Source organism: Lolium perenne, chromosome 7 (assembly GCF_019359855.2).
Source record: "Lolium perenne isolate Kyuss_39 chromosome 7, Kyuss_2.0, whole genome shotgun sequence".
In the NCBI taxonomy this organism is placed as follows: Eukaryota; Viridiplantae; Streptophyta; class Magnoliopsida; order Poales; family Poaceae; genus Lolium; species Lolium perenne.
In genome coordinates, this window is record NC_067250.2 from 36,349,969 (window position 1) to 36,376,783 (window position 26,815).

Here is a 26,815-nt window from a genome sequence, read left to right on the forward strand (position 1 = left end):
AAGTGGAGTTCAATCCCATCGATCCCATGAGGTAGTGTCTCCGTAGTATGACGAAGATGGATCGTATTCTGGGTATGTACTAGAAGAAGCGCCGGGATATGTGACGGTGTAATCATAGGAGGGCTCGACGTCCTCGGAGTCATGCTGCTGGTGGAAATCTTGTATCTTCATATGTTCATCCACCTCCTCCTTAGTGCACGACCATGATTGCCTGTCAATACTGAACAAACCTGGTTGGGGAAGAGGAATTTCTTTCTCATCCCCGTTAGAAAACAACATTCTATATACCATATTATCTAAAGTAGAGTCAGTGCTAACAAAATGATGACTCTTCATAGCAGTAATATCGAGTCTCCTAGGGGCCAATGGCACATCATTAGGATCAATAGGAAGATTTAGATATGTTAAAACGCGCAGTGCAATGGTTCCTCCAAAAATAGGCCCCCTGGTAGTCAGGCGGCGAGCAATAAGAGCACCAAGGTGATAGGATGTTTGACCAGTAAGTGCAATATTCAGGAAAGCAAGATGGTAGCTAGAGATATTACTAGTGTTCTCCCTACCAAGAATGCTAGTAGCAATGTAGTATGCAAAATACTTAATGGCGGGGAGTTGAATGTTCCTTATCTTGCCCCGCTGAATGGTGCGACAATCATCATCGGTGATCCCTCGGTAGAGCTCCAACAAGTCCCGGGGGTTGTCATCAATCCTACTTGCTGTACCTACAGGGGCAATATCCAAGGCACGACAAAAATCCTTCAATGGCATAGTAACAGGATTACCATAGATCCTGAATGCAACCGTTGGCTCATATTGTTTGTTGTTGAACTGGAAACTCTCGACGAAGATTTTGGTGAGCAAGTAGTATTGCTCCCTTTCATCTCCCATATAGGTGGTCAACCCTGCCCTGTTGACAAGGGTTAAGAAATCCTCCAATATCCCTGCATTCCTTAGAAAATCATAGCATGGAAAAGTAGAAGCATTAGGAGGCCCGTTGTCCTCTTCGGGCGCGAAGCTAGGCGCGATGATGTCTTCATTATATGATCGCCTAATCCGGGTGGCGGCCCTAGAAGGCCTCCCGGTGCTGGTTGTCCCTTTCTTGAACAACTCTCCAAAGCTGAACTTCTTCATAGCTTCTCTGAAATTTTCAACAAATGACATAAAAATTTGATTTGGTGACATATAATTGAGGGAAACTACCATAGGAACTTGCTAGAGTACTAATCATGCATCAAAACTAGTTTCTACCACTTAGAACAAGCATGCAAGCTCACTAAACATGTTACCTACAGCAGCAAAATATTCAAGATATACTCAACCAAACGAAATTCTACTTGGATGGGTGGAGGAGTCACATACCGAAGAGCAAATGTGCCAAATTTCAGACAGAAATCTGGGCTAAGCAAAGAGATCGAGAAATCTGGAGCTCTGGAGCAAAAACACGAGTGAGAGGAACTTGGTACGAGTTTTTTCGGGAGAGAGAAGGTGCTGGAAGAAAGAGATGACAAAGTGGGGCAAAGGGGGGCCCACACCACATGGTGGCGCGGCCACCTCCTTGGCCGCGCCGACCTGTGGTTTGGCGCCCTCTGGTGCCCCACAGGTCATCCTCTGGTGCTCCCAGGTGCCTCGTCGAAAAATAGGACCAACGGTATAATTTTTGTGAATTTTTGAAAACTTTGAAAAATGCACATTTCTGGGTATTTAGTTTATTATTACTGGCCAGGAAATTTTTTGAAATCTTCAAATAACTAAAGAACTTTGCAAATTAAAAGTGCTACAGCAACTAGAGCAAGTGGAGGAAGAAAGATATGTTGTTTACCCTCTCTATGCATATAAAAAGTATCCGTTAACAAGGTTGATCAAGTCTTGTCACCAAATAACTTTTTCATAGCATAAGAAGAAATAAACCTCAAATCAATCATGTTACCTTGAATTGTATTGATATGGATCCAATCACGAGAGTTTGATATTCTTCTTTAGGCTCATATATAGGACAATCAATAGTTCCCACTTTGATAGTTCTCACATTAGAAATAGTATTAACTCCACACGCTTTCTCAATCCTCTTGGGAAAATAAACGGTATGCTCCCTATCATCAACATTGAAAGTAACCTTTCCTTTGTTGCAATCAATAACAGCCCCTGCGGTGTTAAGAAAAGGTCTCCCAAGAATAATAGACATATTATCATCTTCAGGCATTTCCAACACAACAAAATCGGTTAATATCAAGCGAGTTAGTAGTAACTTGAACAGGAACATTCTCACATATACCAACAGGAATAGCAGTAGATTTATCAGCCATTTGCAAAGATATATCAGTAGGTATCAACTTATCTAAGTAAAGTCTCTTATAAAGAGAAAAAGGCATAACACTAACACCGGCTCCCAAGTCACATAGAGCAGTTTTAACATAATTATTCTTAATAGAACAAGGAATAGTAGGTATACGGGTCGCCCAACTTCTTTGGAATTTTGCCATTGAAAGAGTAATTAGCAAGCATAGTGGAAATTTCCTCATTGGGGATTTTCCTTTTGTTAGTAACAATATCTTTCATATACTTTGAATAAGGAGGCAATTTAATAGCATCAGTCAAAGGGATTTGCAAGAATAAAGGTTTCATCCAATCGCAAAATTTATTATAGTGTTCTTCTTCCTTTGATTTTAGTTTCTTAGCAGGAAAAGGCATTTGCTTTTGCACCCAAGGTTCTCTTTCATTACCATGTTTCTCAGCAATAAAATCTTCTTTAGTGTACTTTTTATTTTTAGCATGCTTTTCAGGTTCTTCTTCAACCTCTTCTTTATCGGGAGTATCATTCTTATCATTATCTTTATCATTATCATGTTCATTACCACTTTCGGTTTCAGCATCGAAATAGAAATACTATTAGGATCATTAACAGGTTCGGAGGATTCTACAACATTTTTATGTTTCTTCTTCTTTTTCTTCCTAGAATGAGCACTAGGTTCAATGCGTTGAGAATCTTGTTCAATTCTTTTGGGATGCCCTTCGGGATATAGAGGATCCTGGGTAGAGACACCACCTCTAGTTGTTACTTCATAAGCATGTTTCTCTTTAGAATTATTCCCTAACAAGTCATTTTGCACTTTAGTGAGTTGATCAATTTGAGTTTGAATCATATGAAAATGTTTAACAAGCATCTTAACATCATTGGAGGTTCTCTCCACAATATCATGCAATTCACTAATAGCTTGAGAATTTTCCATTAAATGATTCTCTACTCTCATATTAAAATTTTCTTGCTTAACAATATAAGTATCAAACTCATCTAAGCATTGTGCGGAGGTTTCGAATACGGAATATCTTCCCTAGTAAAGCGTTGAAGGGAGTTTACCTCAATCATGGATGAAGGGGAATTATCTCACATATATCTTCTATAGGAGGTAGATTCTTCACATCCTCGAGATTTAATACCTTTCTCCTTGAGAGACTTCTTGGCTTCCCTCATATCTTCATCATTCAATTTAATTAAACCCCTCTTCTTCAATATTGGCGTTGGAGTTGGTTCAGGGCGTAGTCCAATCATCATGATTCCGGCTTATTTTAGCCAATAATTCTTCGGCGTGCGTCTGGAGTTCTTTTCCTGAAAACACAACCGGCACAACTATCCAGGTATGCCCTAGACTCAATGGTTAGTCCACTATAAAATATATCAAGTAAATCATGCTTTTCGAGATCATGCTCAAAGCCGAGCTCTAATAAGAGAGCAAAATCTCGACCAAGCCTCGGGCAATTTCTCTTCATCTCCCGATTAAAATTATAAATTCTCTGCAAAGCAATATGTTGAGCACTAGCAGAAAGTATTTGCGGAAGAAAACATCAAGCAATTCTTTCGGACTTTTAATAGAATTTGGTGGCAAATTATTATACCAAGTTTTAGCGTCATCCTTTAATGAGAATGGAAAGATTTTAGCAACAAAGTAAGTACGCATCTTGACATCATCAGAAAACAAGCTACTTAGAGTAGATAGCTCAGTCATGTGTTCAACGACACTTTCTTTTTCGGTACCACAAAAGGGTGTTTTCTCAACAATAGCTATATGAGATAGATCAAGAGAAAAATCATAATCTTTATCCCTAATGTTTATAGGAGATGTGGCAAACTTAGGATCAGAGAGGCAGTTTATATCTAACAGCATGTTCCGCAAGCAACTTTTTAATTTTTCTTGCATCGGTAGTAGCATTGCATTTTTCAATAAAATCATCATTAAGCTCCACATAATCTTCCTCAGGATCATCACTAAAATAATCAAGTTCAGGTGAACTAACAGGTGTAGTAGCATTAGGAGTTTCGGTATTTTCAATTTGTCTAGACCTAGCAATTGTAGCATCTAGAAAAGATCCCAATGAACCACTATCATCAAGCACATGAAACATCATCAATATTATGAGAGTGTTCAGATTCAGCGGATGTACCCGCATGCGAAGCATGTGGCGGTGAAACAAGTTTATCAATCACAGAGATGGTGAATCAAGAGCGACGAGAGGTATTCAGAATTGTACCTTTTCTTGTAGTGGATGGTAATATGGCGATCTTAGTATCGCGAGGTTTACCCATGATGGAGAATTTGCAGCGAACAATATTAATCCAAGTGAACTTCCAAATAAAGCTATGCTCCCCGGCAACGGCGCCAGAAAATAGTCTTGATGACCCACAAGTATAGGGGATCGCAACAGTCTTCGAGGGAAGTAAAACCCAATTTATTGATTCGACACAAGGGGAGACAAAGAACACTTGGAAGCCTTAACAGCGGAGTTGTCAATTCATTTGCACACTGGAAACAGAACTTGCTCGCAAGAGTTTATCGATAGTAACCGTTTTATAGCGATGCTTGATAGTGAAATAACACAAGAGTAACGAGAGACAACAATAGTGATTTTAGTAAACAGCGGGATTAAAATACGTAGGCACGGGGACGGATGACGGGCGTTGCATGGATGAGAGAAACTCATGTAACAATCATAGCGGGCATTTGCGAGATAATAATAAAACGGTGTCCAAGTACAAAGCAATCAATAGGCATGTGTTCCATATATAGTCGTGCGTGCTCGCAATGAGAAACTTGCACAACATCTTTTGTCCTACCGGCCGGTGGCGGCCGGGCCTCAAGGGAAACTCTTTTGGATATTAAGGTACTCCTTTTAATAGAGTACCGGAGCAAAGCATTAACATTCCGTGAACACATGTGATCCTCACATCACTACCATTCCCTCCGGTTGTCCCGATTTCTGTCACTTCGGGGCCATCGGTTCCGGACAGCGACATGTGTATACAACTTATAGGTAAGACCATAAACAATGATTATCTTCATGAAGCAATAACATGTTCAGATCTGAGATCATGGCACTCGGGCCCTAGTGACAAGCATTAAGCATAACAAGTTGCAACAATATCATCAAAGTACCAATTACGGACACTAGGCACTATGCCCTAACAATCTTATGCTATTACATGACCAATCTCATCCAATCCCTACCATCCCCTTCGGCCTACAGCGGGGGAATTGCTCACACATGGATGGGGGAAACATGGCTGGTTGATGTAGAGGCGTTGGCGGTGATGGCGGCGATGATCTCCTCCAATTCTCCGTCCCGGCGGAGTGCCAGAACGGAGACTTCTGGCTCCCGCGACGGAGTTTCGCGATGTGGCGGCGTTCTGGAGGGTTTCTGGCGACTTCGACTTCTCCCCGTGTGTTTTTAGGTCGAGGCCGATAAGTAGTCCGAAGGAGGGCGTCGGAGGCCGGCCGAGGGGGCCACACCACAGGGCCGCGCGGGCCCCCCTGGGCCGCGCCGCCCTATGGTGTGGGGCCCTCGGGCCTCCACCTCAATTGTCCTTCTGGCTCCGTTAGTTTCCTGGGAAAATAGGGCCTTCTGCATAAATTCCGAGGATTTTCCCGAAAGTTGGATTTCTGCACAAAAACGAGACACCAGAGCAGTTCTGCTGAAAACAGCGTTAGTCCGTGTTAGTTGTATCCAAAATACACAAATTAGAGGCAAAATAATAGCAAAAGTGTTCGGGAAAGTAGATACGTTTTGGACGTATCATTGCTCCATCACATACAATTCAGTGCCAGCGTCCGAGACCCCAAATTTGGCCTCGAGCGCATCCCACGCATCTTTACCATGGTCGAAAGCCATGTACGGGTCAACAATGTTGTCCCCAAGAATGCTGAAAAAGGCCGCCTTAAACATGGCGTCGACCTTCTCAAACTTTTCCTGCTCCTCTGCAGAGAGAGGCCCCTCGGGTCTAGCATCTGTGGCGCTAAAACAGCCTAGGTTCGTAAACCATAGAACTGCCTTTGTGCGCCACCTCTTGTAATGCATACCATCAAAGAGGGAAGGTCGAGTAGCGGCAGAAACGCTGCTTGAATTGATTTGCCTATAATCAGGTTTTTGGATTGTTGAATATATAAGCAAATATCCATATGAAATAATCCGTACATGTAAATGATAAATCATGACTGCGACAATAAGAAATAAACTAATCATGCAGACTAGTAAGGTAGATGAATAGATCACATCTAGACAAGATAAACTGATTGCATCTACCACACAAACTAGAAGAAGAAACTGTAACAGAAACTGAAAGAGAGACGACAAGATCACATACTTTGCAGCAGCGGCGTTGTCGCCCATGTTGAGGTTGCCGAAGAAGTCGCTGATGCCGGGGAAGAATTTGTCGGTGTGGAGGAACTCGTCGTCCGATGACGACGTCGTGATGCCAGTAGTCGCGCCGGAGCGCTCCCCAAAAACCTGATTGCCCCTCACCCGTACAGGTTCACGAGAGGCAGGGTTTCGGAGGCCTACTGTCCCGGCAGTCGGTGCACGCCGACGGACGGGATGAGGAAGACGAAGGCGGCGGCGCAATGAACTGGAAACAGGTAGTCGCGTATGCTAATTACGGCGGCTAGGGTTGCGCAGGGTCTTATATAGTGCGGTTCGGGAAGGCTACATCCGAGTCGGCACAGCCACGATCCAGAAAAACCGGAAGGCAAACGGCTGAGTAACGCGTCCGTTAATGACTCAAAATTGATTACACAATTAATTTCCCAAACAGCAAAAAGATAAGCTCGGCTCGGCTCGGCGAGATTCCCGCAACCCGCGGCGCGTCGTGACGTGGCGTGGTGTGGCGAGGCGGGCGGCGGAGGAGGAGGAGTGCGCGAGGGCTCTCTCTCTTCTCACTCACTTACTAGGACTAGAACAACCCACCTTATATACCACTCCAACTCCCTCCCAACTAGCAATGTGAGACTAAATTTCAGCTCCCACTAGTGCTGCTACTAATTATTGGAATGGACCATGTGAGTTTCAGAATTTGATAATGGGCCATGGGCCAAAGGCCAAATGCCCAAAATTCCAGCAGAATGAACGATAGAGGAGCCGTTTGATCGGGAGAAACCTCAAAGACTATTCGGGCTCCTTGTGAGGGCATCCACAGTGTATAATCGCCAAATCTAACACAAACTAGAATATGGCTACGGAGTGCAATATGGCAATACCTTCACAGTGTAGCTGGTTCCATATTATTTGTACTGTGGGTCATGATACTGACATAACTAGTATAAAATAGCTTTTTCCCTCTCCGCAACTCTCTCTCTTCACCCATATCTTTCTTCCCCACCGTGGTGAAACTCTATTCTTTATTCCATCAACCGATTTGGCATCGGAACAGCTAGTTGCTCCGGTTCCCTCTTTTCTCTAATTTGGAACTACCTCCACAATGTAGGGAACTAGTTCCAAAAGCTAAAAGGTAAATTTGGAACCACTTTTGGCTACACATTGTGGGTGCTCTGATCCCCCGCGAGTGATTCTAGGGGTGACAGACCCTAGCCCCCTCCATCCACCTTCCCCTATCGCTACTGCCGGCAGCGGTGGCCATCGTCTACCCGGCGCAAGCTCCTCGCAGGTGGGGCTGGTGAGAAGACGATGGTGCACGACACGATGGCTTCAATCCTCGGCGGCAGTGCTGCTTGCGGCACAACGGAGGCGGCGACTTGAGTCGTCGTGGTTTGGGCCCAAATCGCATGGTAGAAGCTCAGCTTTGGGACTAGGTCTAAGGTAGCAGGTGTGGAGAGGGTTTTCTGGGAGAAATCCTAGTGCTCCGACGCCAACGACAGCATCGCATGCGGGTGTCATGACCTACTTGCGAGTGTCATTGTGGCTACTCTCTCTGCATTAGGGCTCTGGGTAAAAAACCCTAGAGCCCGTGGTCTTGGTGATGGTGGCGTTTGTAGCGTTGTGATCTCCTTCGGGGCGTTATCATGGAGCTCTGGTCTCCTTATTCTATCGGCGCCTTCAGTGACAAGCTTGATGCTTCTTCTTTTTTGTTGTTTATCTTTAACCCGCTTGTAAGAGGAATTTTCCTCATCATTATGTATCCGTCCATTCGTTCCTTTGGCTTTATTTATAAGAGCATCACCAGTCGTCGACCCTAAACGGAGTCTGGAAAGGGCAGAAAGCGGTGGAGAAAGAAGGAGCACGGAAAGAAACGGTGTCGGGCGGGCGGCGAATACGTCGCACCTGTTTCCGCCTTGTAAACCGTCGCCACCATTAAGGAAAAGTTGCGCTCTTTTGTTCTATGTCTATGCCACGGTTGGCCAGCTAGTCACCATGTCGACCCTGCGTTGCGTCGCTGTGCCTGCAACAACCCTTGTGTTGCAAGGACGGGTTCGAGGTGCCGGTTACTCTATTAGAGCACGCGGGGCTGAAAGGATTATTTGGGGATCAATTGTCTGGTGTGGCCAAAATTTCTTTGAGGAATGGTTTGGATGACACGACTATAGATTTTCTAACTAAGGACATCCCTAACGGCCCGATTCGTGTGTTCGTTTACGTCCTCCGGTTAGAAATTTGGTAAAACCCAGCCAATGGCCCCCATGCAAACTTATCGGTATTCTGCGATGACGCATTCACGCCTAAAGCGGGGCAAATCTTTGTTTGGACGCGGTTTTGTCAACGTGCACAGGCTAGGCGTCGGGGCCCGTGTCCATGGCGGCATGGCCCCAGGTGCCTGCCGGTGGAGGCATGGTCCACTCCAGTTTCAAGATGCGCCGAAGGCGATCGAGCTCTCACCGGTCGCTTTCCCCGCTTTTGGTTTGGCTTTGGCCGGTCTCTTCTCGCCTAGTAGCTCGTCGCGAAAGGACAAGCAAATGTGCAATGTGCAAGGGGAAGCGAGCCAGCCAGCTCGGTCGAATCCTTTTACCACGGCCGTCTTGTTTGTTTCCTTCTCTTCGTCGGCAGCGACCGGCCCCGCCGGACGGCCGGTTAGTGGCAGGCAGGTACGGACGTGGCTCGTGCAATTCTTGTAGGTACCGTTTGTGCTGAAAAACCTGGGTTGTGAACAATCTCTTTTCACAGCGCTCCCGATCGCCGGCTGGTTTTCGGACCGTGCTAATGCTGGCCCTGGTCAGAGCTAGCGCGCCATCAACGGAACCTGGCATAGCTTCATCGTGAAACAAGGTTAAGCTAGCTGCGTAGAAAAACCAACTACAGCGAGTTAGACAAAATGAATTCAGGGAGCGTCAGCATACCGCTACCGAGAGGTTGAAGAGAGGAGCACGAAGCCTGTGCCGGAACAGAGACTTTTGTCCCCCAGATCTTAGCTTCGCGATGGCGGCGGCTCTGGAAGGTTTCTCGTACCGTAGCTTATTCGTATCGAAGATTTAGATCAGGAAGGCTTTTATAGGCGAAGAGTCGGAGTCGGAGGGGGTCTGGAGGCTCCACACAACAGGGGGGCGCGGCCCCCTCTTGGCAGCGCCGCCACCATGTGTGGTGGCCCTGGGCCTCCCCTCTGGTCCCTCTTCGGTGTTCTGGAAGCTTCGTGGAATTATAAGATCGTGGGCCTTGATTTGGTCCATTTCCGAGAATATTTCCTTACTAGGATTTCTGAAACCAAAAACAGCAGAAAACATTAACTGGCACTTCGGCATCTCGTCAATAGGTTAGTTCCGGAAAATGCATAATAATGACATAAAGTGTGTATAAAACATGTAGGTATTGTCATCAAACAAGCATGGAACATCAGAAATTATAGATACGTTGGAGACGTATCAATGAGATAGCATGCTGTGAGAACAACATCGTCCCAAAAACGAAGGGGAGCGGAAGATTGGGCGAGAAGAGCTAGAGCAGTTTCAACGAGGTGACGATGTTTCCGTTCAATGGCGCCGTTTTGTTGATGGGTGTGTGGGAAGGAGATGCGGTGGGTAATGCTGGTTTGGTAAAAATAGGTGTGGAGTTTTTGGTATTCCCCACCCCAATCGGACTGAACCGAGCGAATTTTGGTGCCAAGCAAGAGTTCGACTTGCTTTTGGAATTGATAAAACACATTTTCTACATCAGATTTATGTTTCAACAAATAGACCCAAGAAAATTTACTGAAATCATCGAGAAAGCTGACATAGTATTTGAACCCGCCAGCGGATTTAATTGCTGGACCCCATACATCCATATGAACAAGTTCTAAAGGAGAAAGAGAAACACGACTAGAGGCTGCATACGACAGTTGGTGGAGTTTTTCCTGCTGACAGGCATCGCATACATGTGCCACTCCATTATTTGGAAGAAAGCCTAACTTATTCATCTGAAGGATGGACTGAACTATGGGTGTTGCAGGGTGGCTGAGACGACGGTGCCACAGTTCCTTTGACGGCGAGGTGGAGTGAGCTTGCGGATGACATGGCGGTAGGCGATGATGGGAAGGAGGAACTGGGAGCAGGCCACCATATGATCTACCTTGAAGCAGAGTTGCCCTCGTGGTGCGATCCTTGACACAAAAAGAATGAGGGTGAATTTCAACGAAACAATTGTTATCCCCAGCAAGCTTATGAGTGGCAAGGAGATGTTTGCTCAGGCTAGGGGCATGCAGAACATTGTGTAAACGAAGAGGACGAGTTGAACCGGACAAACTAGATTCACCAATATGCAAAATAGGGATGTGCGTACCGTTGGCAACTTGGATCTGCTCGTTGCCCCTATAGTTCTCGTGGATGTGGAGGCGCTCGAGGTCGTTCGTCATGTGGTCGGTGGCGCCCGAGTCCAGGTACCAGTTTGGGTCGCTGGTGTACTGGTCGTTGGAAGCGGAGTAGTGGGCTGCCTGGTTGTTTGATCCACTTGTCTCCGGCTGGATCCCGTGGTTGAAGCGCTGATAGCAGCGCAGGGCATCATGGCCGTAGGTGCCACATATCTGGCATGTGGATTTGCCGCCTCCGCCACGACCACGCCCTCCACCTGGCGCATTGCCATCGCGCCATGAGTTGTCGCCACGGCCACCGCCGTGATCGCCTCCCTGGTAGGCGCCGTTGCCACCGTTGCCGTGGTAGTCGTTGTTGCCGTTGTTCTAGCCACCGTTGTAGCCGCCGTTGTGGCGACCTCCTCCATTGCCACGGCCACCGTCGCCGCGGCCACGCCCGCCTCCGCCGCGAGCGAAGTTTCCACGCCCGCCACCGCGTGAGGCGTTGTTTGCAGAGTGCTGGAACTGGTTGTTGGTGTTGTTGGAGGAGCGATCGCCGGTGCGCGCCTCGTAAGCTGTCATGTGGCCATACAGATCACTAAGGGTAAAATCATCATTACCAGCGAGTACGGCCATGGAGGTGGTGAAGTTGTCGTAATCGTCGCCGAGGCCGGCGAGCACGTAGGAGACGATCTCGTCGTCGGCAAGAGGACTGCCGATCGCCGCCATGGTGTCGGCGATGCGCTTGGTGTTGTTGTAGTAGCTGGACATCGACACGTCCCTCCTCTTGGGTTTCACCAGCGCGGTGCGGAGCTGCACGATCCGCGCTTTGGACTTGGACGCAAAGGTCCGATCCAGGGCCTCCCACACCTGCGCGGACGTCTTAAGCATCTGGACGTGGCCGAGCACGGCGGGCGTGAGAGAGGCGAGCAAGCCACTCAGGACCTGCTGATCTTGCCTGAACCAGATCGGATACTCCGGATTATCGATCTGCTCAGAGCTGTCGGTTGCAGCTGCAACCTTTTTCGGTGGCGCCGCCTTTGATCCATCGACGAAGCCGAACATGTCATTGCTGTAAAGCGCAGGCAAAGCGTGAGCCTTCCAGAGCAAGAAGTTATCCCCGTCTAGCTTGATGGTGATGGCGTCACTCAGCGCGGCGATGATGTTAATCGGCGCAGGGGGCGGCGATGGTGCCTTGGGAGCCATGGGTGGTTAGGAGTGTTGGCTCCGATACCATATAAAGTACAGACTATGATTGAGATTGTGCCGTGCCTCAATGCTACGGACAGGACCTCTTTATATACAGCTCAAACGAGCTAGGGTTTACAGGTAGTCTATCTATCTATTTATTATATACTAAAAGCAAAATAAGGATGTTTAATAGAGTCGTTAGGTTGATCCACATCATCAAAATTATTTTAACAGTTAGATCTAAAATTATATGGCTAGGATTTAATGAGAGAACCAAAGTTTCGCGTACACACTTCTTTCAATAACGTACACAGTCCAACACGTAGTACGACTCATGTGCCGATCTTCGTAAAGAGTCCAGATGTGTTACACAACCTATGCCGATCGGCCAAAGAGTCCAGGTATGTTAAAATAAACCAAACCGTGCAAGACCAGCTTATTTCGCGCCCGGACGTCCATACGACTATATGTGATTAACCAGCAACCTGCAGGATGGGGCTGCCTACGCATAGGGATCAATCCAAAAAAATCCACGCTCCATTTTCATGAGGACATGGTATCCATTGTACGTGAACATGAGGTAAGTAATTAAAAAAGGGACTTTTCTTTTCCACACGTAATATCTTTTGCTTCAGATTTATCAGAAAAAGAAACTTTTGCTTCCTAGATAGCAAGTTGGCCGGCAATTATTTTCTAAGAAAAGACAATCGATCTGTCCGCGTGATGAGAATTGCTAGGATGGCGAACCCAAGGCAATTAAGCATTGATAATCAATGACGTTTTCTTTTATAGTTTTACTAACATTTATAATGTATGCTTCCAAGTATTGGTTATTGTCATTATGGGTGGCTATACTTGGACACTTTGTCAGCACCGAAAAGAAATCGATGGTGCATATATATTAGGTGATTCTAGCTTGTGTACTGTGTGGGTTGATAATAACACATGATCACCATTTTTTAATTTTAAAATACGAATATAAAAGATTACTAGGATCAGTCGAGTAAAAATAATATATCATTAAGCTTTATGTCAACATTTATTTTTGTAGCAACATATTCATACATATATCTTGGAGAATGTATACATGTTTACAACGTCATGTATTTTTTCAACAAAGGTAGCAAATGATAGGCAGAAGTTCCAGATTGGAAAATGACATAACTTTCAACTGCACAAGATAATTTTGATGTACTAATTTTTTTAAAATAAATCATCAGAAAAATCAAATAGTTTTATTTGGAAAATAGGTAGGGGTCCCTGCAGTATTTTTTTCGAACAATAACATATGAAATTAGCGACCATGAAGCCATGAACTTAAATAATTGATCCCCTTATGTCACATAGTGAGCTAGACACCCTTCTAAGAATTAAATTATTTAATAGACATCCGATAAATATTTGCAAAATTTAATGGTATTTTTATATGAACTTTCATCCTCATATATGCTCATAGCACACGATGCGTAATATGTATTAAAATAAAGAGGAGAAAATGAGGCTAGGAACTTCTATCGAAAGCATACCATTTACATTAATCTGGTAGACTTAGCAACCTTTAGTTGACAATGGAAGATCCATTTTCATTGGTGTTTATTCAAATATCGGGCAATTGCTCCGGTGGATATTTTACTTCATACTCATGTAGATATTCTATTATATCCAAATTCCAACTTTATCTCTGTATATAGGTATAATACCACTTATTATAGACTAGCTAACTCACGAAACCCGAGCCTTTTTATATCTTTTTAGTTATTAATACCATTTTGAAATGATGACACAATAAATCATTAATGTATATGCTGAGTTTATAAATGACACAACAATCATCGCCCCCAAATTTATGTTACCCCCTGTGATATTATATCCAATGTAGTATAGACAAGGGTTGTCGAATTAAAGTGTTAATGTTAGCTCAGCAAACATATATTCTGTCAATGCACCATGATGGGTAGCTAGGAAGTTTCAAGGCAATAAAGGTTATGCCCTCGCATTTGTGAGGGCCACTGTGCTAGTTAGGATAACAACTAACAGAACTAGAAGATATGTATCTATCTGTTGGGTTTAGAAGGAGAGGTTAGGATCGTATCTACACCGGCGCTAACCTCTTTTAACAGAGCATTTCGACCAATCCTAGCCTTCCACGTCAACCACCATTCCACATCATTTTTTCCCCGAGTGGACAATCAATTTGCCATTCTTCAAAAGAAATAAACATACTTTAATTAATAAAGATAACAACCCTTTTCATCTTCTCTGCACATTCACTTCTACTGATGTCACTTCGCTTCGTCTCTCCTTCAATATCTATCAAGAAATTGATGAGTAGCGCATGAATGCATTAGGCAGACGAACCGTAGTGACCCTTCACTCATCCTTTCAGATTCATCCCTATAAATTCACCCTGGCCATAAGGGCATCTCCAACCGCGCGACCCAAACCGCGCCCGCGCGTCCGTTTGGGTCGAGCCGGACAAAAACGCGGCCCAGCGCGGGGACGCACCGCAAAAGCGGACGTCCGCGGAGTCCGGAACGACGCAAACCCGGCCCAAATCTGGGCCGGCTTTGCGTGTCCACGGATGGCACGCGGCGTCCTCGCGTGTCTGCCTCGTCCGCGTGGCTGGCCCACCTGTCGGTGCCCCAGTCCTATTAAATGTGGACTGGGGAGGGGGACTGTCCCTATCCAGTCCCCACTTCCCACTCCGGCCGCACGCGCGAGCTCGAAGCTTCCGCGCCGCCATGGCCCCGAAGCGCGAGTTCTCGCCATCCGCCAACGACCACGAGGCCGGCAGCAGCCGGCCGCGCGCCGCGCCGTTCGCCATGGGGCCGCCGGCGATGCCCATACGCGACCAGGATCTACGTCACCGTAGCGGTGGCGCGGATGTTGCAGGACGCCGGCGTCCCAATGCCGTGGGGGACGTGCACCTCCCACGGCCGGCACCCGAGCCCGCATCGGGTTCCGGTGCCGCCCATCCCGAGCTCCGGCCGCGCCGCTACGCGGAGATCCGGAGGCGCCGCGCTCAGCTGCCGGCGGACCTCCGGCAGGACCCCGCGTGCGGCGACGCAAGTCCCAACCGGGACTTGTGGTTCGAGGTGGAGCACGATGCGCGCCGCGCACGTGCTTCACATCCGCGACGGCGCGGCCTCGCGCGCGGCCGCGCACACCGCTAGGCGGGCAGGCCGCCGCCCCGGCGGCCTCTACATCAACGAGCCCGCGCCCCGCCCCACCCGGCCGCAGCCCCGGAGGAGGAGGACGACCCGAGCTGCAGGCGGCGCTCGCGGCGTCCGCGAGCAGGGCGACCTCGACGAGCCGGCCAAATGGCCACACCTCGCCGAGACGCCGCGCACCTCCGCGCTGGAGGAGGCGGCCGGGAAGGCCCAGGAGGACGCCCGTGCGGAGGCGTGGGCCTTCCTCGAGCCGGCGCGCCGTCGGAGGAGGAGGACGCGTCGTGCGGCGCTCCGGGAGGAGGAGGAGCGCCGGCCGCGCGCCCGACGGAGGAGGAGAGCACGGCCACGCTCCGGCCGCGAGGCGGAGCCGCAGCCGCAGCGGAGGAGCAGCTCCGCGGTGAGTCCGCGCGGAGGGCACGGCTGCGCAGCCGGCGAGCCCGCCGAACCCGGACTCGCTTGGGAAAGAGCGCGGTGGTCGCCCTGGCCGGAGTCCACGGTGCCCTCCGGCGTTCGAGCCGAACAGCCGCGTCGCCGCCGGGGGCATCGTCGTCATCGACGCCGACGACGACGAGTACTACCGGGGTAGTATCGCCGGCGGCCACCGCGTGCTCGCAAACCCTGGCTAGGGTTTGCTTTTTTTTAGTTTAAAGCCATATATGGCTTTCTTTTGTGTAAAATTTGCCCAAAATAGGGCTAAGTTTAATGACCAACTAGTTTAAATTTATGTTTTGTTCTTTTCCTTTTTTATTTTCATTTTTGTTTTATTTTATTACAAATACGCTGCGTCCGCGCGTTGGGCGCAGCGCGCGACCCAAACGGACACGCGGACGCGGGCCGCTGTCCGGGTGTCCGTTTGGCCACCCAAACGGCCCAAAACGGACGGCCCAGCGCGTCCGTTTGGGTCAGTCGGTTGGAGATACCCTAAGCAAGTTCCTCCACTCTTCCAATTCACCAGTGAACCTCAGGCTACTCCAGCTGTGCCGGCATGTATCAACAAAAGACAGTTTTAACCGCGCGTGTTTTGACTAATCGTTTCGGGTGAGAGCAAGTCACTCTTTGGTTGGACTTCCCTTTCCATCCAGCCTTTGCCATATCCTCCTGCGTAGCAGCGGCGAGTGAAAACCCAGTAGAAAATGTTACGGCCGGCCACGTGACCTGCAGTAGTGCAAAACAGCGGAGCGTCCGGCCTTCGCTCAACCCAACTCTCCATCCGGTCTCACCGTGCATCGGTACTTGCAGGTTGGCGTGGCGTGGGGGCGCGTCGCTGCCGCCCGTAGTGCCAAATCAACTCAGCAGAGCTCCGCTTTGTACAGAGCAGGAGCATCGCGGGCAGGATCACGGAGCCACGTTGTACGCGTCGAGTTGTCGCCGCCGGATCCCTGTTTGATCCGACCCCCGTGCGTCACATCAGCAAGAGATAAGTAGTAGTAGCACTGTTAGCAGGAGTTTTTCTTGGGGAATCTCGTGCTGTGGAAATAGGCTCGGAATGGAACACACTTGGCAAAAAGGATGTGCTGCCACACTGGCTGTTGTGGCTGACAGATGCGTGGTTACAGTGCTTACTGGGCAGCCCCGCATGCACCGTTTTGGCGCGGTCATGGCTGTTTGAAATACGTTCTTGTTAAACACCACAAGGAAAAAAAAAGTCAACTACAGATCCACGTTGTACGGGTCGCCGGGCGGGGATCGACTTGTCGCCGCCGAATCCCTGTTTGATCCGACCGCCGCGCGTCAGGGCATCTCCAGCGGCGAGCTACCGTTTGCATCCGCCGTGACCGGAAATGCTTCTGGGCCCTGCTCTAGCGGGCGACGCAAAGTGACCGGGCCATCCGCCGGAGACGCAAACCTGGCCCAAATATGCACCAAGTTTGCGTCTCCGCGGACGCTCCGCGGTCGCGCCGAGTGTTCGTCGAAAAAGACGTAGGAACCGCGCGTCAGGGAGGCCGATATTATTCCCGCCAGTGGCAATTCCCCGCGTGAAATATCAAACTAGACCGGCGCGAGCAGTCCAGAAGCGATGGACGTCCTCGCCGCCGCAGCCACCGCCATGGATGCGGAGCAAACCCTCGCACCCGCCGCCGCCATGACCATAGCCACAATGGAGGCTGCAGCTCCGGCGGAAGCAAAGCGGGCCGTCACCGACGGCGGCCGGGAGGCAAAGCCGAAGGCGGCAAAGAAGGTGCTCTCCCCGGAGGAGAAAATCATCGAGGCCGCGAAGCGTCGCGGCCGGCGCAAGAACCAGAAGATCAAGACTGCCGCGGCCGCCAACCAGCAGGCCTGGCAGATGCAGATCAGAGCCGGCGTCGCGCAAGTAGCCCTCCATCCGACCTTAGCGGAGGGCTACATGCTCGCCAACAGAAAGGGGATCGTCGACGTCGCTCCTCCGGCCTCGTCGGTGAGCTCGGTAAGTTCCCAGCTGCGTCCTGGAACTCCCGCTCCCTTGCAAGTCCACCCGGCGTCGCGGTTCGCCTCCGGCGTGCCGCCGGTGCAGTTGACCGGGGCGCCGGAGCAGTTCAACGGGGCGGCGGTTTCCCGACCTCAACCGAATGCCGAAAAGCGGTGACTCCTGCCCGGGCGCGACACACAAGACGTGCCAGGTGCCGGAGGAGAGCATTCCACAGCCCCGCATCCTGTTCGACGAAATGGCGCCGCCTGCCCCGACGATGGACGACCCGGTACGTGAGCTCTCTCAATGTGTGCGATTGTCGTGTATCATCCGTCTTACGTGCGGTCATTCGTAGGACTATTGGAAGGACCGCCATGAGACAGACATTCAGGCCATGATCTTTGGCGGCGGCTTCGTTGGCGACGCCGGGCCCGGGACAGGACCGCATGATGGGTGGGCACCGACGCAAGATGCGGAGGACATCGAAGCCGCATGGCTGTTCGCCACCCATCAGACGCAGCCAACACCCGTGTGCGTCGACGACTTCGACGACGCGCCAACACAACCTGTCCCCACGGACATTGGTACCAAGAAGAAGGGGGAGAGCCGCAGGACACAAGGCTTCGTGGACGACGAGGACAAGTGTTTGTGCGAAGCGTGACTGGCAACGAGCCATGACTGTATTAATGGCGCGCAGCAAAAGGGCAAGGTTTATTGGGCCAAGGTCTTTCAGGAGTACAACGAGACCAAGATGCACCCGCCCTACCATATCACAAGCCCTCGGACGGAAGAGTCCCTCCGAAAAAGATGGAACTACATCAAACAAGAGACAAGCAAGTTCTGCTCGGCGGTCGAACATGCTATTAACAACCCCATAAGCGGCGCTGGCATCATGACAGTGGTAAACACGATACAACCTTCATCATTTTACACTATTTGCATCATTCTATGTACATCATTGGCGGCTATGATTGCAGGTATCCCGCGCCTTGGAGAAGTTCAGGGCGACGCATAAGAAGGACTTCCATATGGTCCATTGCTGGGACATGCTCAAGGACGCCAACAAGTGGATGACAAGCTTTGCGTCCAACAACGAAGCTGTGAGGAATGAGACAACGATTAACCTCAACGGCGAAGACGGCGATCAAGGCCGTCCAACCCTTCCACCTCGTCCCCGAGGCCATAAGGCTACCAAGGCCGATCTAGCCCGGGAGGCGTAGGCCATTGCGTTCACCCAGAGCATGGAGAAGCTAATGGCCGGGAATCTTGCCGCCTGGGCTGCTAGGGACGAGAAGAGGCGTTTGGAAAAAGAGGCCGCAGCTGCCATCTACCACAACCTCGCGAAGGAGGTCATTGAGGTCCAAAGGATGGACGTCGAGGCCAAAAAGGCAGACATGCTAAATTGCGTGTAGAAGACACAAGGATCATGCTTGCCGACTTGAGCGGCGTCGACGACGACACCAGGGTATGGTTCATGAAGAGGCGTGCCGAAATCCGTGCGCGAGACGCCTGATCGCCATCGCCATGCGCCCAGCACCTTGGCCTCCTTTTGGACTTTTTTTTATTGCTGTTCAGGCCTTGTTGTGCCCATTTTGCTCCACTTTGCGCCGTACCTTGTGCAAAGTGTGATGAACATATTGCAGACCTTAATTTGCGGCTGTAATTTCGTGCAAATTTGAGGCTACAATCTATTTTTTTAAATCTGGCATGCGCCGAAAATGCGTCGCCCCGCTGGAGCCAGGCCCAGACGCAAACGGACGTACGACCATTTCAGCGTCTGGCAGACGACGCAAACGGACGCTCGCGGACATTTTAGACGTCCAAAATGCGTCGCGCGGTTGGAGATGCCCTCACATCGACAAGGGAAGAGATAAGTAGCACTGCTAGTAGGAGTTCTTGGGGAATCTCGTGCCGTGGAATTGTGGAAATTGGCTTGGAATGGAACACTTGCAAAAAGGATGTGTTGCGACAAGTCACTAGCTGTTGTGGCTGACAGATGCGTGGTTACGGTGGCAGCCTCGCATGGACCGTTTTGGCTCGGTCATACTGTAGCTGTTTGAAATACGTTCTTGTTATAAACTAGAAGAAGAAAAAATCAACCTACACAACGAAGAAAACGCACATGCATTTCAAGACGAAATTTGACTGGAAAAAGTTGACCAACGAAATCTTGATTATGTTACATGCAATTAATACTGTTGATTTGTACTGCAAAAACATTTTCTAAAATGCTAATTTTATCTCGGAAATTTCTTTATACTGATTTTTTTGGTTAAATAAAAAAACATGAAAAATACTTTCTTGTTAGGCGAAATGGCTGACACATGCGTGGTTATAGTAGTATTACGTGCCAGTTTTGGCGCCGTCGACACTGTTTGAAATACTTTCTTGTTAAAAGCTATAACAAAAAAAACCATATGTAAAACGTGAACTTGCACTGGTGGCCAAATGAACTCCGAACTATGGATTTCTATAATTTGCGTTTAACTATCTAATCTCGATTTAAATCAAACCTTCAACCGTTTTCCAATAAACTAGCAAGGCGGCCCTCGGAAACCCGAGGGCAGCACCTATACTCTTTAATTTTTAGTTTTATTGTTCTTTGACTATTTATTTAGTTTTATATATTCATATTGTGTCACAATGTATTAATATATGATACGGTTTTGTAACCACCGAATACATTGCGAATAAAATATGAGAACTGCATATAACATCTCTAATCATATTTGCTTATTCATGCAAATAATAATGTTGTTATTTAAAAAAATGATACTTATGGTGATAGGTTTAATTTTTATATGGTATTATATTTCAATTTTAAAAATATCTATTCGATGTTAATAGATGACCCATTTAAGAAACTGAGTATTTTATCATTTCAAGTTGTGTGTAATCTATAGATTTTTATAAGGATCTAATTATATTGGTAATGACTATTATATCAACAAAATTGTTTTAATGGCACTGCATTTTAACATAGTATTGTCGCTCGATCCCTAATGGTCGCCTATTGTAATAAATGTTTCTTATACAGCCATATATGATAATTTTTAGTCATTTGTTGATGATATGGACCAAATGTTTAATTCACCTAGGACAGAAAATAGGATAGTAATCACTCATTTGATATATTAACATTGAAATTTGTAAATACTTTTTCTTATATTCAATTTTTCTTTTTCTAGTGTGCAGATGCACACTTGAATTGAAACCTTTAGTTTATTATTTTAGAACCTGTGTATCCATTTTTTCCAATCTGTAGTTTCATTTTGAAAAAAAAATTTGATACGTGTTCATCTTTGATGCTCACCTAGGTAACAATAATTTTACTATATTTGTTGATGATCACCTACATGACATGCTATATATTATTATAGTTCGTGTAACATTTTTAGACTTTAAATCTTAACTGTTAAAATCAAGGTTGCTAGATCAAATAATTTCAGTATATCTAGATTAACGTGGTGTCTCGAAAAAGAACTGTATAAGGTTGATAGATCAAATAATTTCAGTATATTTGGATTAACATGTTGTCCCGGAAAAGAACTGTATTTTTTAATATATAATAGTATATTTGTCAGAAATTCAATTCGGTACATGGGAGCATATGCTCTTGCCACCGGAAAAAACATTTTGAAATGTCAAAAAATTCGAACAAAAATTTTCTCGCTTACGTATCGATATTTTACGTGCGCACATCAAGTTTTGCGAAAAAACGATATTTTTTGTGACTTGTGTGAAAAAGATAAACAAAATGTCTCGTGCACAACCTTTTTGTACATCAAAATTTGTCTTTTTTGCAGATGACACTCAAAATATCGGTTTTCTGTGCAACCACTTTGTGAACATTTAGAATAGTGAGATGTACCCACTAAATTTTATGTTCAAATTTTTCAAAATTTTGAAACTGTATTTAAAAGGAAGTTTAAAAACCGGGAGCATATGCTCCCAGGTGCCAAAACATCACTCCCATTTTTGTTGATTATCACCTACATGACATGCTATATATTATTATAGTTCGTGTAACATTTTTTTGTTTGAAATCTTAACCGTTAAAATTAAGTTTGCTAGATCAAATAATTTTAGTACTGGATTAAAGTGGTGTCTCGAAAAAGAACTGTATAAGGTTGATAGATCAAATAATTTCAGTATATCTGGATTAACGTGTTGTACCGAAAAATAACTGTATTTTTTAATATATAATAGATGAATAGATGTAAGACTTTAGATCCAAGAATTAAATAAAAAAATTAACATTTAATAAACATGGATTTTATTTATTGGAAAGCTAGAGTCCTAGAGTTATACGTGTCTATTCAGGCTCATCTTTTTTTTTCTCATGAATCCTTTTTTTTGTCAAACACATGGTACGTGCTAGAGTCCTAGAATTATATGTCTATATATCCAGGCACATCTTTTTTTTCTCATGAATCCTTTTTTTCACGTCATACACATGGTACGTGATTTCCCTTCCATATTTAGCGCATATACTTATTATTAAACGTGACAAATATGGTTACACATTTATGTACATAACTATTAGTGTTTTGTTAAATCCTATCCGTAAGTTATAGATCTAACAGTTAAAATAATTCCTATGATGTGGATTAACGTGGTGCCTCTATTTTAGACCTCCGTATTGTGCTTTTAGTATATAATAGATTTTTTTAAAATAAATGGCTACCCTCACCGACTAAATTGGCCTCAATGTCGCATTCATCTTCTTGCTCGATCATATTTTAGGGGATTCTTCTCCCTCAATCTCCAAGGGGTCGTCGCCGGTCTTATTTTTAGTGGAGGATACGTGCAGCAACGGCCCATTTAGCCGGCCAGCGTGATAATGGATACCCTTGTTGGTCGGGGTCAAGTTTTTACCAATCTGCCAAACTGGTTGAAGGTTTGATTTAGACCGAGATTGAATTTTTAGGGGTACGAACGAGAGGAATATAGTTTGGTGCTTCATACGACAGGATTTCAAAGGTTTTATTTATACCGACAGTGTTAATCTTTTCCAAGTCTGGCAAATAGGCCCAAGGTTTTATTTATATCGGGATTGGAGTCTTAGGTGCAGATACGACATGAATTTAAAGTCGAGGGTTTATTTTGTTGAACCAATAGAAGTTGATTATTTAAAATATACAATTTTGCGTAATTGGAATGGAAAAGCACAATAGTTTGGTGGTTCCCTATTCTTTTCTGATAAAAAAATAGCTTGATATCTCGAGCATGCATTTGATTCCTCTGAATTTTTTACTTGGTTTGAATTTTTACTAAGTACGTACGTACTTAGTCCTCCTAGTCAAGTCGATGCGGTAGTGCATGTTTAATTAGTACTACTACCTCTGTCCATCTTTTGATGACAAAAGTTTGTTTAAATTTAAATATATCCAGACATACTTTAGTTCGTAGATATATTCAAATTTAGACGAATCATCGGACATTTATTAATAGACGGAGACATAGATCGCACATGTTGCGCCCGTGACGCGCAGGCCGACCACAGAACCGTCACGGACGAAATCCACAGCTAAAAACTGGAGGAGCCAAAACAAACGGTTGAACGGATCTGAACGGAAGGAAGAAGCAGGCATGGATGGGAGGTTCCTCGTGCCGGCCGGCGTGAATTATTGGACCGGATCGGATCTGATCGGACTTTGGAGGAGCATAAAATGGCACATCGCATCAATGCGGTCGAGGCCGTGCCCAACATTGTTCGAGGCAAGAAGAAAAAAAGGGACAGGACTGGTGCAAGTGCATTAATAAAACTAGCAGCTGTACGAGTCAATCGCTCTAGGAGTAGAGCAAGCTAAAGGTACGGTGGGAAGTATGCTTTGGACCTCCTATCGTGGAACGGCGAGACGAACCTTTCGTAGTCGTACATGCACGTATGGGGGTAGGCTGGCTCACCGCAGCTACACTTGGGCCCTCGTTTAAAAAAACGATTATTTTGTTGCGTTGTGGCTGCAGGTATATACGTACACAGCTGCGTTGTACTGTGTTCTCAAAAAAAAAAAAGTAAGAGTGGCACGGTATGGGCCAGTCCAGAGCCGGATATGGGATATAGATGGACGCCACAAGTGGGCGGTGGCTACGATGCCGGCGAGGAGCCGCGCGTAGACGGCGGTGTCGGCACTCGGCACTCGGAAATGCCTTGCATACGATAAACTTTGTACAATCTGTGTATGACTACACTCACCAGGAACCTCCCATAATCTGGCCCACAAGCTGACTGATGCTAACTTAAGTCTGATCGTACCAAACTATACGATGAATTCAGTCGTACGTATAGCATTGCTCCTCGGCACTAGTACAACAAACTCGTGGGTCCTTGAGTTGGGTGCTGCCTGTTTTTCACCGTCCAGGAAAAGGAGCCGCTTTTACCTGTGCATGCGGTTTTGTCAACGTGCCGAGGTCGCTGCTCTCACCGCTCGCTTTCCGCGCTTTTGCATGGTTTGGCTTTGCCCCATTTCTTCTCGCCTCGTCGCCAAAGGACACACAAATCTGTACATGCAAAAGCAAGCCAGAGCGGCGAGCGGGAGCGCTGTGAAACCAGTTTTACCAGTTGCCATCGGGGGAAAAATAATACCGAACAATTTTTTTGGTGTTCAAATAATTTACTCAATTTTTAGAAAATATGATAAATTTTGGATGAAATACTAAATTGGTTTCACAAATCTTGGCTGGTATTCAACCTGAAATAACATTGCCCACCTTTCGCCTACCAAAGAAATAAAAACAATGCGGACCATACACTTTGGTCACAATCCATGCATAACCTTTGCCCAATGTTTGTTCAACAACAGCCTGCCTGATAAGGGGTGGCCCAATCTTCTCAGTACGCAACGGTGGTGATGATGATCACGAGATGAACACAACGGAGATACACGATGATGAAGTGGATGATAACTTGTATGACGCAACGAGATCTTTCGATTGGTCTATGTCGCCAACGCAACAGCTCTCAACCCTGCAAGATATTCGCAAGTCCACACACTTGCGCTCGTAGCCGCCGACCACGAAGTGGTAAGTTGCAACCTTCTAATTCCCAATAGAACAGCAGATCACACAAGACTTTTTAGGGTTTACACCAAATCAATGCAATAAGGTGTAAGAATTCGATAGAGTTGCAAAGCAATCAACTATGAACTAGGGTTTATCTTAAACGTGGTCTAAACCTAATTTGGGGGCGTCCTGGGCACTTATTTAGAGATTCAGGACGACCAGGGTTCGAGAAAATACAAGAATAACCGACCCAGATCGGTATCTGGTCGAGACAGACTCAGACACGGCCGGCTCAGGAGCCGGTGGACCGGGCCTGGGACCGGGTCAGGCCGGTTGAAACCGGGCCTGGCGCCGGGTGGTGACCGGGCTACGGTTCCGGGCATACTGGATAGTGCCCGGCTGGCACAAGTGTGGCGTCCGGTTTGGAGCGGACGGATCCGGCGTGGAAGCCGGTCGAACCGGGGCTGGGACCGAGTGGCCCGGCGGCACGGCCGGTCTGACCGGGCCTGGCGCCGGCCTGAACTGCATCTCCTCCTCTCGCGCATGCCTCCCGCTCCTCCCTCGCGCGTCCATGGGATGTCTTCATGTCCAGTTGCATGTCCAGCTTCACGTCCAGCTTCTTGTCCAGTTGCTCCTCTCCTCCTCGTGCGATGCTTGTTTCCTCTTCATACCTGATCATACATGAGTAATACGACTTAGGCAGTATAAAGTTCTCATCGATCAAAGTATCACATAGGAAAAAGTTCACCTGTTGCTTAAGTAGCTTCGCACGAGCTTGTGCCATTGGTCCAATCCTGACTTCATTGGACTTGAGCTTCACAGCAGCATCGTCTTCATCTTGCAATGACGGAGGTAGTAGTGTAGTAGAGATGTCCTCATGATCTCCTCCCCTTCAAAAGGCGTCGACCTCGATGCTCCAAGGTATTCTCCGTCATATGGTGTCAAATCAGCCACATTGAAAGAATTGCTGACACCAAACTCATCAATTGGAAGATATATAGAGTATGCATTATCATTGATCTTGACAAGCACTTTGTAAGGACCAGCACCACGAGGAAGCAACTTGTACTTCCGCAGCTTCGGGAATCTATCCTTGCGAAAATGTACCCAGACCATATCACCAGGCTTGAACAACATCTCCTTGCGTTTCTTGTTCATCCTTGCAGCATTGTTCTTGCCTTTCTTCTCTATCAACTCTTTAGTCTTCACATGAATCTTTCGCACAAAATCTACCCTCTTTGATGCCTCCATATTGACTCTCTCATGTATAGGTAGAGGCAACAAATCAAGCGGAGTAATGGGTTTAAAACCATACACCACCTCAAAGGGACACAACTATGTGGTAGAATGTACCGCCCTGTTGTAAGCAAACTCCACATGCGGCAAACAATCTTCCCACTCCTTTAGGTTCTTGATCATGGATCTCAACAGATGTGACAATGTTCTATTCACCACTTCAGTTTGACCATCAGTTTGGGGATGACAAGTAGTACTGAAAAGTAGCTTCATCCCCAGCTTTCTCCAAAGCGTCTTCCAGAAGTAGCTCATAAACTTCACGTCACGATCAAAAACAATAGTCTTCGGGACTCCATGTAAACGTACAATCTCCCTGAAAAACAGGTTAGCAATATGCGACGCAATAAAGTGTGACATCTTAGAGAATCTATCCACTACCACAAATATAGAATCATGGCCTCTCTTAGTACGCGCCAAACCCAACACAAAATCCATACTAATGTCTTCCCAAGGTGTAGTAGGTGCCGGTAAAGGAGTATACAAACCGTGAGGCTTCAGCTTGGACTTGGACTTGTTGCAAGTAATGCACCTCTATACATATCTGTCCACATCCCGCCTCATCTTTGGCCAATAAAAGTGGTCAACTAGCATGAGTAGCGTCTTCTCACGCCCAAAGTGACCCATCAAACCTCCAGCATGAGATTCCTGCAATAAGAGCAAACGCATAGACAATTCTGGAACACATAGTTTGTTAGCTCTAAACAAGAACCCATCATGTATGTGATAGTTTTCCCATTCTTTACCAAGAGCACACTGATACGTCCCAAACGTATCTATAATTTCTTATGTTCCATGCTA